At 41.6% G+C, this 13,614-nt stretch overlaps 1 long non-coding RNA gene across 2 annotated transcripts; it reads left to right on the top strand.

The window, feature by feature from the left end:
* The first annotated feature begins 1,530 nt into the window (after positions 1–1,530).
* On the top strand, positions 1,531–3,141 carry LOC142157705 (uncharacterized). Of its 2 annotated transcripts, XR_012692578.1 has the most exons (4): positions 1,531–1,585; positions 1,666–1,719; positions 1,819–1,852; positions 3,035–3,141. It is a non-coding gene; the product is annotated as an uncharacterized LOC142157705 (long non-coding RNA). The 2 variants fall into 2 exon arrangements; XR_012692577.1 differs by having other exon boundaries at positions 1,666–1,852.
* Positions 3,142–13,614: the final 10,473 nt, after the last annotated feature.

The following is a 13,614-nucleotide window of genomic DNA, read 5'->3' as shown; positions in this document are numbered from 1 at the left end:
TAGCTCATACAGAAACAGGGGTAGTAGTGTTCTTGTCACTCTCCAATCTCATTGTTCTTGTCATTCTACAGTCTCAAGGCAATTGGTCACACAGAAACAGGGGTAGCAGTGTTCTTGTCACTCTCCAGTCTCAGTGCCGTTAGTCACACAGAAACAGGCGTAGTAGTATTCTTGTCACTCTACAGTCTCCAGTCACATTGTTCTTGTCACTCTCCAGTCTCAGTGCCGTTGGTCACACAGAAACAGGGGTAGCATTGTTCTTGTCACTCTCCAGTCACTTTTGCCATCAATATGGATTCACATCAGTCCACAGAAGACCAGGAGCACCAAGCAGCTGCTGACACCAGTCATGATGATGCTAATCCCTCTACATCATGTACCATCTTGCACCACTTTTCTTTTCTGCCACTGCTGTGTGGCAATGTTTTCTAGATGTGTAATGAACTGCCGTGTGTTTGTGTCGTTGCTCTGTCGCTTAGCATCCAGTTAGCTTGCTGCAGTCTTTGACCGAAAGTGTATGAAAATAATATTGTGACCTGTGAGGTGGTCAAAATTGACAGGAAAAAAAATACAGATCTAAAACCAAAACCAAAATCAAAACACAAACTTAACCCAGATCTATTAAACCAAAAAACAAAACACTGGGGTCAGTGAACATCTTTATTTATATAGGTTACACCAAATACACCAGTTCACAATGACAAGCTTGTGTATTTCTAAAACTACATAGGTAATGACGATAATGACAAGTACAAAAAACAATTGTGCTTTGGACAATTAGCGCATTTAAACAAATACAAAAGTTGAGATCATAATGTGTATCTGTATTTGTACACTTAGGGCCTGAGTCATCAAGGAACGTATGTCCCTTTTCAGCGCGTAGCGAACGCAAAAGTTTAGTGCGCATGCGCGGTTGCCGGACCTGTTTACTTTCGCGAACGCAAAAACTGTATGGGCGCGATCGCAAAAACCATTTGCGATGAGCTACGAGTTCTGGGCGTGAACAGGGAGGTTCTGGGGTGTGGTGACGGTAGTCAATTTCTCATAGGGGCGTTCCTGTCTAACTATGTCCAAGTCATACTGGTGCGAAAGTAGGCAATCGCGTTTGTGGTGGCGTACGCTATGCGCCTGCCAAGGGTCTAGTTGATCTCTCATATCTGAACCACGAGCACACACAAATTATCCAAAGGAACGCCCATGTGATCAGGACGCATGCAGACCCTCACCTGCATACTCTTTGCTAATTAACCACTGCTATAAAGCTCGGCGTAGATGATGTGCCCTGTTCACTGCTGATTCATTTACTGGTATGTTTGCATGATATATTTTAAGATATAACTATGGTTTCTTTGGTTGATTTGTTTTAACATTTTATTGCTTTATTGTTTTATTTGTCTTGGACTTTTTTGTTATTTTGGGTGTTTTACTTTGCTTCAGATAATAGTTACAGATAATAGTTTGCTTGTATTGGGCTGTGTAGTACTTTTAAGATTATTTTTATCTTTTGTTTACTTTATTTTTTCTTTTTGAGTTTTCCATTGACAATTGTTTGCAAGTGAACAGGATAATCCTGCTCCATTTTGAGGTAAGTAACATGGGTCTAGGTCTGCAACCTGACATAGCATAGAAGCAGATGGAATAATTGTATTTTATTTTCTTTTTTAGTTTTCCATTGACAATTGTTTGCAAGTGAACAGGATAATCCTGCTCCATTTTGAGGTAAGTAACATGGGTCTAGGTCTGCAACCTGACATAGCATAGAAGCAGATGCCATAACTTCTTATTCACCCTCTGACAATTTTTGTTTTGTTTTTTTAGCCACATTATGAGTTTGGCCAACCCACTTGTTGGTGTAAGTATATTGTAAATGTTTCCTGTGCAAATAGGAGTGACATTTTCCAAACTATGAGTTAATTGTATTTTTTTTACATCCTTCTCTTTTCAAATATAGCATTTCTTAAAAATGGCCGAGGCACAGGAGGGCAACCAGCATCGCCGCCCCCAAAATCAGCAAGTAACCCATCGTTGCCGACCCAGGGAGCGTGTGTTCAGGCCACGTATCAGCCTCTTTGGCATGTCTGATGCTGAGGTGGTACGTCATTATCGGCTCCCGCCTCGTGTCATCCTGGACACCCTGCGCATAGTGCAGATTGACCTAGAGCCCAAGCGCAACAGCCCAATAGCAATACCGCCATTGACTAAACTGTTGGCGGTATTGCACTTTTGCGCGACAGGGTCATTTCAGACCACTGTGGGAGTCGCTTCAGGGATGTCCCAGAAGTCCTTCAGTCGTGTGCTAAAGGTTGTTCTGGGGGCGTTTGTGTCGCGTCTAAGGCAATTCATACATCTGCCACTCGATGAGGAGTCCCTGGTGCCGATAAAACGGCGGTTTTCCCACATAGCCGGTTTCCCGCATGTCATAGGGGCAGTCGATGGGACTCATGTAGCCTTGGTCCCCTCCGGTGGGAATGCTGATAATTTTTTAAATCGCAAGCATTTCCATTCTATAAATGTCCAAGCTATATGTGACGCCTCTCTCCAGATTCGTAACCTGGTAGCTATGTGGCCAGGGAGTACACATGACTCCTTTGCCTTCTGGCAATCAGGGATGTGGGAAAGATTGCAACTGAGGCAAGGTGGTGCAAGGCCGAATGGTGATGCGTGGCTATTAGGTATTTTTATTATTTAACAAACATGTCATGTATGTAGTAGTTTAAAGTGGAAATAGTAATGTCTTAAGTTTGGTAGCTAAGTAGATATATTACAAAGGCACATTGCAATATCATTCAAAGGTACATTTAATTGTGATGTTTACCTTAAAATCCTACCTGGATAGCTGCCCATATGAAAAGTTGTTCAAAAACTTAAACCTTGGTTACAAATACATTGAATATGTTATGTGTCTGATTGCTTCTTTTGCCATTATTTGTCATCCATGTTGCCTGTCTTGTTGCCACAGATATAGTTATTTGGGTCTACAATTCTGACACTCGCTCATATTTTGTAACTTTTTAATTCTTGTCACCCCTTGTAGGAGATAACGCATACCCTTTTCGCCCTTGGCTCCTCACTCCTCTATTAAACCCACGTACGGAGCAGGAGATGGCATACAACTCCGCACATACAGCCACTAGATCGGTTGTGGAGCGGGCATTTGGTCTGGAGGTGCTCTAATGTATGCTCCAACCACTGTGTGTGATATCATAGCTCTGTGCGTGGTGTTCCATAACATCGCCATTAGGAGTGGGGTTCCTTGGGTGGAGGAGGCCGAGGTTGCTGTCCATGAGGTGTTAGATGCTGACCCCAGCCCTCCAGAATCAGTTGATGCTGTGTCTTTTAAGCAATATGTCCTGGACACCTACTTCTCTTGTAAGTGTTTTTGTTATGTTTTGACCAAATACAACATACATAGCTACTAAGTATATAATTATACCATTTATTTACACAATATGAAAAACATATAAAACATACAATTATTTGTTTTTACGGGGCTTCTTTGCTGGGATAATGGTTGCATCTGTGCGAGGATGAGTCTGGCTTCTGGTAATCCGTGATATAGAAGGCAACAGTGGGGAGGAAGCAGAGGCCAGTGGAGCAGCAGTGAGTGACTGTGCAGTAGCCGACGATTGTGTGGCACGGGGTGCACGGGGGGCACGGGTGGCAGAAGGGGCAGAGATGGCAGAAGTGGCAGAAGGGGCAGAGATGGCAGAAGGGGCAGAAGGGGCAGAAGGGGCAGAAGGGGCAGAGATGGCAGAAGGGCCAGAAGGGGCAGAGATGGCAGAAGGGGCAGAGATGGCAGAGATGGCAGAAGGGGCAGAGATGGCAGAAGGGGCAGAGATGGCAGAAGGGGCAGGTGGAGGTAAATAATAGTTGTGTTGCTGATTTGAATGTGAATATGGGTCAATGTCAATATATGGGTTGCTTTGGAAATGATGGTGATGCATTTGGGGTCGTAGACTAGAACCAATAGAACCTTGAGAGTGCAGTTGTTCAATATGTGAAGACGGGTGCGCGCGATAAGGCCTACTTGTGGAACGATAATCGGGTGAAGTGTAGTATGATTGATAAATGGGACTGAGAGATGGAGAGAAAGAAGTAGGAGAAGATCCCTGTGATATGCGTACTTCAGGATTGGTGATATACATTGCAATAAGGTCAGTGAGACAGGTAAGGGTAGTGTTGATAGAGGTAAGGTTTAAGTCCATAGTGTTCTCTATATGGGTGAGGCTACTGTGTAAAGTGTGCTCCATACGAGTGAGGGTTGTGGCAATATCTGTGGTATTGGACTGAATAGTGGCATTTGTATCTCTAATACTGTGATAGCAGGCGTGCAGTGATTCCCGTTCACTGACTTCTGCCTCCTCACTGATCTGATGCTCTTCCACATCACGTGGCTCCTCCACCAGCTCATCCTCTGCAATTTCTTCTGCTGTATTGGCCCCTACAAGAAAAAAAAAAAAATTAATGGCGTCCTTAGGAAATTTGTGTGAATTCTTATTGTCCGCATGTTTCTAAAAAATACATTGTCAATACAATTTTTTTTTTTACTATGTGTGGTGGTTAAAATATAACTTCTTTGCTTCTCACTATATGTAACTGCAAATCTGTTCAAGTATAGGGCAATTATTGGGTAACTGTAATATTTATAATTTTTTAGACAATTTATTTATATTATATGTGTGTGTATATACCTGTAGCTGTGATAGGCTCGCTGGCAGGTGGGCTACGTCCAGTGTCAATGCGGCCCACACCTTGAACCATCTCCGCATCCAAACAGGCCAATGCCCTGGTCTCCAATGCAGTCAATTCCAGCGTTGCTGGAGTTCCACCACCTGTCATTCTGGCATGTCTTCGGTGTTACGTAATTTTATCTTTTCGGCGGCGTTTAAAGTCTTGCCACTTGTGTACAAAATAGACACATTAGCAGGATAAAATTATCCACAAAATCTGAACACATTTAACTCATTTTTGTACGCTTCAATATTTACCTTTTCTGGACCTCATTAACCTTGCGTCTGATTGGAGCCATGGCATTGACCTCATTTGTTATCTCTTCCCATATTCGGGCTTTGGATGGTGCAGATAGTGGACGCGGAGAGGAGTGGAGCCTATCAACAGCCAATTCTACCAAAATGTCTATTTCATTTTTGGTGAAATTTGGCTGACGTATTTTTTTTAGCAGCAGTAGATGATGAGGCTGATGGCTGATTTGCGTCTTGTTCAGACATGTCTACAAATGGAAATAAAATAAGTTTATTCCATCACTACACCAAAAACCTGCAGACCTAGGCCCATGTTACTTACCTCTAAATGGAGCAAGATTATCCGGTTCTCTTTTTCAGAACTGTAATAGCAAACTACAACAGGGAAAAAGAAAGTGCAATTATTCCTTTTCCTTCTACGCTATGTCAGGTAGCAGACCTAGGCCCACGTTACTTACGTCAATATACACCAATGTAATATGTTTCCTGACAGCAAAAACTTGGTCCATGCAGAAATTGTCAGGGCGAACTATCGCATGCAGAATGCTTTTTTATAGTCGTGCATTGCATACGCGCCAGAACGCTAGGCCAAGCAGTGATTGACAGGTCAGTCAGCCATCTTAGTAAAGGTTCCGCGATGCACGTGCTGACGCACCGACGTGCACTGCGAACCAGGCAAGCATGATATTAAATTGGCCATTGTGATGAAAAATGAGGTCGGCAACATTTTCACGTACCGAACTGCGGGTGCTTACAGCATGGATGGACCGTTGCTTTGAGCCCGCAGGGAGATACGTGGGAAATGAACAGAAAATGCAGGCATACCGAGTCGTTCGCAGGCGGCTGCGTATGCAGGTAGGCACCAGGCGCTCCATCGTGCAACTGCAACGCCGATGGAGTGATCTGCGGAGAAGACAGCCCGACCTTTTAGCAGAGTTGAGGGCGGAAATTATAACTAGTAAGTCGCCCTCAAACACTATATAATATGGTAATGTAATATTTTCTGCTCACAGGAAATAGGGACACAAAAGGCCTAGTTTCTGACCATTATCATACTAAACATATTATTAAGGTTTGACTTATTATTTACTATTATTCTGATTATTTCCGATTATATATATATGTTCTAAATCTTTGTGTAATTTTTTTCAAAACTTTAGATGTTATTGTCATGAGTACCATTTTACCATTCAAAGACACCATTCGCTGCATATATGTATGTATTAGTTGTGAATGTTGAAGAAATTAGAAAAATACACCTTAGATAACACATCATGCTCTCCAACAGGACGCCAACGCAGCTCCCACCACCGGCAAGATCAACAGGTGGTCCCACTGCACCAACCACCGGACCAACCAAGTGGAAGCCACCAGCCACAGGAGGAGGCAATGGTGGTGGCGGAGTCGCCGGGCTCCTATCAATTATCCTCATCACCTCTGCTGTTCCAGGACTCAACAGAACACACCTCTCAGCAAGCAGAAGTGCTGGTTGAGGAAAGTAAGTACATTACATGGTAATTTTCCTATACTTGAGTTGTATTTTTTTTATTTTTTTTACAAGATAGACGTAGAACATGAGAAACAGTTTTCACTTTCCATTCACAGTACAGGGCATCCTAAGTTCCCACAATGAGAAAAATGTCCTCCACCCAATTCTTGTCTGGTGCGCAGGCCAACTCAGCTGGCTGCCTTGAAAAATGCACCCTAGTGGGTGAGATTGTCCTTGAAATTTTTTTCTAGAAAGTTCATGTATATAAAAATAAACTTTTATACTATATTCTTCGTATTAGTTGTGTTTCCCCCTTCCCTTTAGGTTGTAAGCTCTCATGCGCATGGCCCTCTTTCGTTGTGTGCTCCTTCTACGGTTACTTCACCCTCTAGACCTCTTGGCCTTCTTCGCTAGGCCTGTTTTCCCTGTTTTCTTAAGCTTCGCCCTTCTTCTTACTGATTTCTACCATCCATTTCACTATCTGTCAGAGAAAATCTGATTTGCTGAAAACTCAGACCTTAAACAGACCAGACATGTACTTGGTGTTCCAACATGTTTGGCACTGCAGACACTTTCTGTCGCCTTATAAGTCATAGAGAATAATACTAACAATAATAATTACTACTACATTTATAAAAATGTAATGAATGGGGCCAGTGTTTGGGTAACATTCATTTATGCACTATACCGAGCTTCCAAAATGCATAGGTACAAGAACCGACAGCTAGCATTTTACCACATTAATGTATTAAGAGTGCATTTACTAAATTGTTGTCTTTCGTTTTTTGCAGCTGATGAGGAGTCGATGTGTCCTCCAAGGCACAGCCAGAGGCTTCTGTCTGAATTAAAAAAACAAGAAAAAAAATATAAAAAGCATAAAGCAGAAGCAAAAAAATGTAAAAAAAAAATTAAATACCTTTCATTGATTTATTGATTGTTTGTTAGTTGACATTTGTTCATAGTTTAAGTTTATAAATTAAAAAAAAATTGTTTAAAGAAAAACTGGTATGTGTGTGATTTCATTGAACAAATTTACGTATTAGCATTATACACTTAAGTCAAGCTGTTGTTTAAAAGCCAATGGAGAGGAGGCCAACCAATAGGGTCACCCCTCAAATCCGGGATATAATGTGATAAGGCCCCAAAGAAATAACAGTTTGGTACGACATAACCTCTTTCGAAAACATATACTGAAAACAGAACCAAGACACAACCTGATACACAGGGAAAACAGGGCTAGCGGCATAACCTCATTGGTGTTATATAGGTTAATAAAGTAATAAGAAAAATCCTTCAGCAAAAGAGACTTAACAAATAAAATTGGATCATTGTTTATTTACAAAATAATAAGCTTCCACTCTTTTTCTATGCTGAAAACTCTCATCTTAAATAGACCAGAGATGTACTTTGTGTTTCAACAAAAGAAGTTTGTACTATATTTTACACATATCATATAACAATTGGCTGCGAAAGTATTTAGGCGTATCCTGATCCTTTTGAGTCTCCTGGATGCAATGGACAAGTCTAAGAAGTCTGTGCAAGTCTTTGTTGAAAATCTCTGGATTGGAAACATAGGTTATCTGAATAACTACTTCATTCCTGTTCATATTCTTTTCCTTCCAGCTCACACCAAAGGCTTATATAATATAATATATATATATATATAATATAATACATATGACATTATAAAACCACATCAAATATACATGATATACTGATATATGATATACTATAAAACACTGAAAATATTTCAATATTAATAAATTTTAATCATCAAAACTAAAACATCTTGACAGGGTAAACAAAGTAGCATAACAAGGAGAATATATATTTTACGGTTAATTGCAACCAGCACCATGATTCAACAATTGAGAGATACACCAATGATGTTACTATGCACTAAACAGCGTTGCGTTCGCTTCTGCAAGTATGTGCTGGCTTGTACGCCCGTAAACGGGTAGAATAGGAACACTTACGTCGCAAGTCATGAAGCTGCGTATCTGAGAATACGCCGCTTGATGACTTCGGCCGTTCGCACCCACAAGGTACGTGCATTAGTGCACGTACGTACGCTGCGCTCATTTTGCGTCCCTTAATGACTCAGGCCCTTATACAGCACTAAAGGGCACTAAAGGCAAGTATATAACAATGATGCTTTGCGCCAATTAGTGGTGTCTAACAATTATTCCCGTTAATTGACTGTGTATTTCTACACCAAGATAACTGATGGCGCTAATAGCCACTAGTGAAAGCAGTTGTTTTTGCGGTAATTACTGTGTTGTACTGAATGTGTAAGGAAAAAAAGGAAAATTATAGTCAGCTAGGCCATGGTGCAGTACTATTGTGATAAATGCAGTGCACAGATAAGTGTTAAGTAGTCTGGGCTACTAACAGTCACAGTCATAAAAAGCATACACAGATGTTTCCATAATCCAGGAAGCAGGGGCGGGCTGGTGGGCATGGGGCCACTCTGTCTGACAGCTATTTGCCCCCCTCCACCCCCCCGTTGAATACAATATTTAATGAATATTACAAGCGGCCGCATCACAAGACATGCGATGCGGCCGCGTCAGCGCACATGCGGCCACATCACATGACACGCGATGCGGCCGTGTCATCAATGACGCGGCCGCATCGCGTGTCATGTGATGCGGCCGCCTGTGCGCCTCCCAGGGCTGAACTTTGCCAGCCCGCACCTGCCAGGAAGAATGAGTGTCCAAGGACAGGCCCTATAGTACCATTAGACAGCTTTAGGCAGCTGCATAGATTACCAGGATTTGGGGGGCAATACTGAGGTGTCCCCTCCCAGAGCCGGCTTCAGAGGGGCACATATAATGTATAATAATATATAATGATTGAAATGCAATATTATCTATGTTATTAGTAAAATAATTTAACATCCTAATAACAGCTGCAGTACATGATACTTTATCTGTGGATGCCAGGCAAACAAAATATTTCTTAATAACAAAAAATGTCTCAAGAGCTATTATTGACATAAGCATTACATGCCTGTTATTATTATTATTATTTGTATAAATAACCTTTATTTATAAGGCGCCATATGAGGTCTGCAGCCCCTGCTGTACAGAGGTATAACAACAAGACAGTACATGGTATAACAGCACAATACAGTAAACAAATAACACTTTAACACAACTACTGGGGTGCAATTAAGTATAGATAGCTAATAAGAAATACTAGTGTGAATGAAGATTAGATGAAGGTCTGTCTTCCTTGCTTTGGACCCGGCTATCTCTGACTCTCTCTTTGGAATCTTCCTTTGGCTTGGAGACTTGCTCTTGTGTTTTGACTTGGGTTTGTCTATTCTCTTGGATATCCCTTGTACTGCGCTGACCGCATAGCTTGACCTCTGCTTCCCTGTCTATCCGATTACTCCTATCTACCTTGCTGATTGTCCTCCTGGAGAACTGCGACCTGTGTGCCCACCGCAGCTAAACCCAAACTCCCTTGTGGGGGTTCCTGGTGAAGACCAGGTGCACGTTAGACTCTGTGCCTCAAGATAGGATAGTGTTAATATCAGCAGGTTGTTTAATTTTTGTTAAACTTATATACTCTTCCACTTTCAACATATGATATGTATTAATGTCTGAGAGATTCAGATATGTTATGACTTTTTCCATTAAGGTGATGCTGTTTAAATGAAAGTGATGCTGTTTTTATAAAATATGGATGCTAAAAATGTATGTAACCTTTCAACCAAGACCATGATAGTTTCCTGTATAAAAGGGAGCTCATTTGATATCAGCCCTATCCTTGAGAAAGACCTAATTTGAGAGGTTGAAACGCGTTGGAATAGGGCTGCTGGATCTGGAATTCATGAGGACCCCATCTCTACCAAACTAACAACTAGTGAAGCAGATCCAGGGGACACTGATTACAAGCTGTTTTTCCACTTTCATCTGGTAGGGACCCTCATGATCCTATGGTCCAGCTTTTATGCATTGTCTTTTAATTTTTTATGTATTACTGTAATAAATATCTTTAGTTTAACGGTATCACGCTAGATCCGTGTTTTGCCTTTTATATTTCCTATGGAACATGTTTATCTGAGAGAGAAATCCTGACTGTCTAAAGGGGAGACCACAAAAGAAATTTAAATCCAGGCCTGTTATTCTTCTCCATTTTGTAAGTGTAATCACATAAGAAATTGGGTGAAGACACAATATGACATCTACTTCTATTTAATTAAGGCACACTTATATCTTGTATTTGGTGAGTGGATTCACATAAGAAGGAAGGATTGAAGTTCACCACATATTTATCATACAACGTCATTTATTGTTATTGTATTACACTATGTTGTGTCTTTGTATTGTATTTTTTATGCCACGCCATCACATATTGGAGGAAAGTTCTGAATGAAAAGATCTTCACACCTCCAAATTTAAGTATTTTTTCAACTCTATTACCACTTGTATATGTTGTATAAGGAGTAGGGATGAGCGCACTCGGATTTATGAAATCCGAGCCCACCCGAACGTTGCGGATCCGAGTCGGATCCGAGACAGATCCGGGTATTGGCGCCAAATTCAAAAGTGAAACTGAGGCTCTGACTCATAATCCCGTTGTCGGATCTCGCGATACTCGGATCCTATAAATTCCCCGCTAGTCGCCGCCATCTTCACTCGGGCATTGATCAGGGTAGAGGGAGGGTGTGTTAGGTGGTCCTCTGTGCTGTTTAGTTCTGTGCTGTTTAGTTCTGTGCTGTTTAGTTCTGTGCTGTTTAGTTCTGTGCTGTTTAGTTCTGTGCTGTGCTGTGCTGTGCTGTGCTGTGCTGTGCTGTGCAGTGCTGTGCAGTGCTGTGCTGTGCTGTGCTGTGCTGTGCTGTGTTCTGCAGTATCAGTCCAGTGGTGCTGTGTCCTGTGCTCTGTCCTGCTGAGTTCCGTAGTGCTGCTGGGTCCTGTGCTGTGTCCTGTTCAGTCCAGTGGTGCTGTGTCCTGTGCTCTGTGCTTCTAAGGGCATAGTTATTTCCCCATTATTCCCAAGTTTTTAAAAAATAAAAAAAAAGTAAAAAAAAATAAAAAAATTAGAAATTAAAAAAAATATATATAATTATAACCAAATGTGCAAAACCAATCCAGCAGTATAAGTCCATTGGTACTGCAATATTACCAAGTTCACACATTCTGCAGTATCAGTCCAGTGGTGCTGTGTCCTGTGCTCTGTCCTGCTGAGTTCCGTAGTGCTGCTGGGTCCTGTGCCGTGTCCTGTTCAGTCCAGTGGTGCTGTGTCCTGTGCTCTGTGCTTCTAAGGGCATAGTTATTTCCCCATTATTCCCAAGTTTTTAAAAAATAAAAAAAAAGTAAAAAAAAATAAAAAATTTAAAAAAAAAATAAAATATATAATAATTATAACCAAATTTGCAAAACCAATCCAGCAGTATAAGTCCATTGGTACTGCAATATTACCAAGTTCACACATTCTGCAGTATCTTGTGCTACATATAATGGAGACCAAAAATTTGGAGGATAAAGTAGGGAAAGATCAAGACCCACTTCCTCCTAATGCTGAAGCTGCTGCCACTAGTCATGACATAGACGATGAAATGCCATCAACGTCGTCTGGCAAGCACGATGCCCAATCTCCTAGTACAGGGCATGTAAAATCCAAAAAGCCCAAGTTCTCAAAAAACAGCAAAAAAAGAAACTTAAAATCATCTGAGGAGAAACGTAAAGTTGGCAATATGCCAATTACGACAAGTAGTGGCAAGGAACGGCTTAGGCCCTGTCCCGTGTTCATGACTAGTGGTCCAGCTTCACCCAAGGATCTAAGCCCTCCTCCCCCCCCCTACAAAAAATTTAAGAGAGTTATGCTGTCAGCAACAACAACAAAACAGCAAAGAACTCTGCCTTCTAAACAGATGACATCACAAATCCCCAAGGCGAGTCCAAGGGTGTTGTTGGTTGTGAACCCTGACCTTCCCATCACTGTACGGGAAGAGGTGACTCCATCCAGCATTTGCAGCACGCCCTCTGCATATGCTGGAAGGATCACCCACAGTCCAGTTACAGATTTGGCTAATGAAGGTGTGAATGTTGTACACTGGGAGGAGGATATTGATGTAGCTGGCGCTGAGGAGGATGTTGATGATTATGATGCAGACAGATACCAAATTGCATTTCTCAATTTCTATTTATATTCTAGATTATATAACGGCTGAAAAGTTTTCTGTTTTACTCCTAGTGGAGAGGGGATCTGATGCAGACAGATACCAAACTGCCTTTGTCCATTTCTTTGTATATTTGAATTGCTAGTTCTACAGTCTATGCAGGCTGCTTTATTTATATTCAACTACAAGTGTAGGGCGGGGGGGGCATAGATAGCCACCAAAGTAACGTGGTCCATTTAATTTCACTTTCTAGCTCCACAGTCTGTGCAGCCTGCTTTTTTTTATCTTCAAAGTATTTATATTTACAAGCCTTGCAATCTAAATTAACTAGAGGTAGTGACGTGGTAGAACTCCAAAAGGCAGTTTGGAAGCCCCTGTACAAACTGTCTCTATTTTACCTGAGTTGTCCCCCCTCCAGTGTGTACTCGGAAAGAGTTTTTAGTGCAGCGGGGAACCTGGTCAGTGAGCGGCGAAGGAGGTTGCTTCCTCACAACGTTGAAAAAATGATGTTTATAAAAATGAATAATCAATTCCTCAATGAAGTACAGCACTGCCCTCCAGATACTACAGAGGGACCTGTGGTTGTGGAGTCCAGCGGGGACGAATTGATAATGTGTGATGAGGAGGAAGTACACACTGTAGGGGGAGAGGAATCAGAGGTTGAGGATGAGGACGACATCTTGCCTCAGTAGAGCCTGTTTAGTCTGTACAGGGAGAGATGAATAGCTTTTTTGGTGTGGGGGCCCAAACAAACCAATCATTTCAGCCAAAGTTGTTTGGTAGGCCCTGTCGCTGAAATGATTGGTTTGTTAAAGTGTGCATGTCCTATTTCAACAACATAAGGGTGGGTGTGAGGGCCCAAGGACAATTCCATCTTGGAACTTTTTTTTTGGCATTATATGACCAATCAACAGTCGTTTGCCATGTTCAAAAAGTAAAACCAAATCTTAAAAAATTCAAGAAATTAAACCAAAAGTAAAATGCCGTGTCATAATTTAAAACAAGAGTTT

This window comes from Mixophyes fleayi, chromosome 5, assembly GCF_038048845.1.
Source record: "Mixophyes fleayi isolate aMixFle1 chromosome 5, aMixFle1.hap1, whole genome shotgun sequence".
Taxonomy (NCBI): Eukaryota; Metazoa; Chordata; class Amphibia; order Anura; family Limnodynastidae; genus Mixophyes; species Mixophyes fleayi.
The sequence above is the reverse complement of the archived record's forward strand: the minus strand, read 5'-3'. Positions and strand labels throughout refer to the sequence as shown.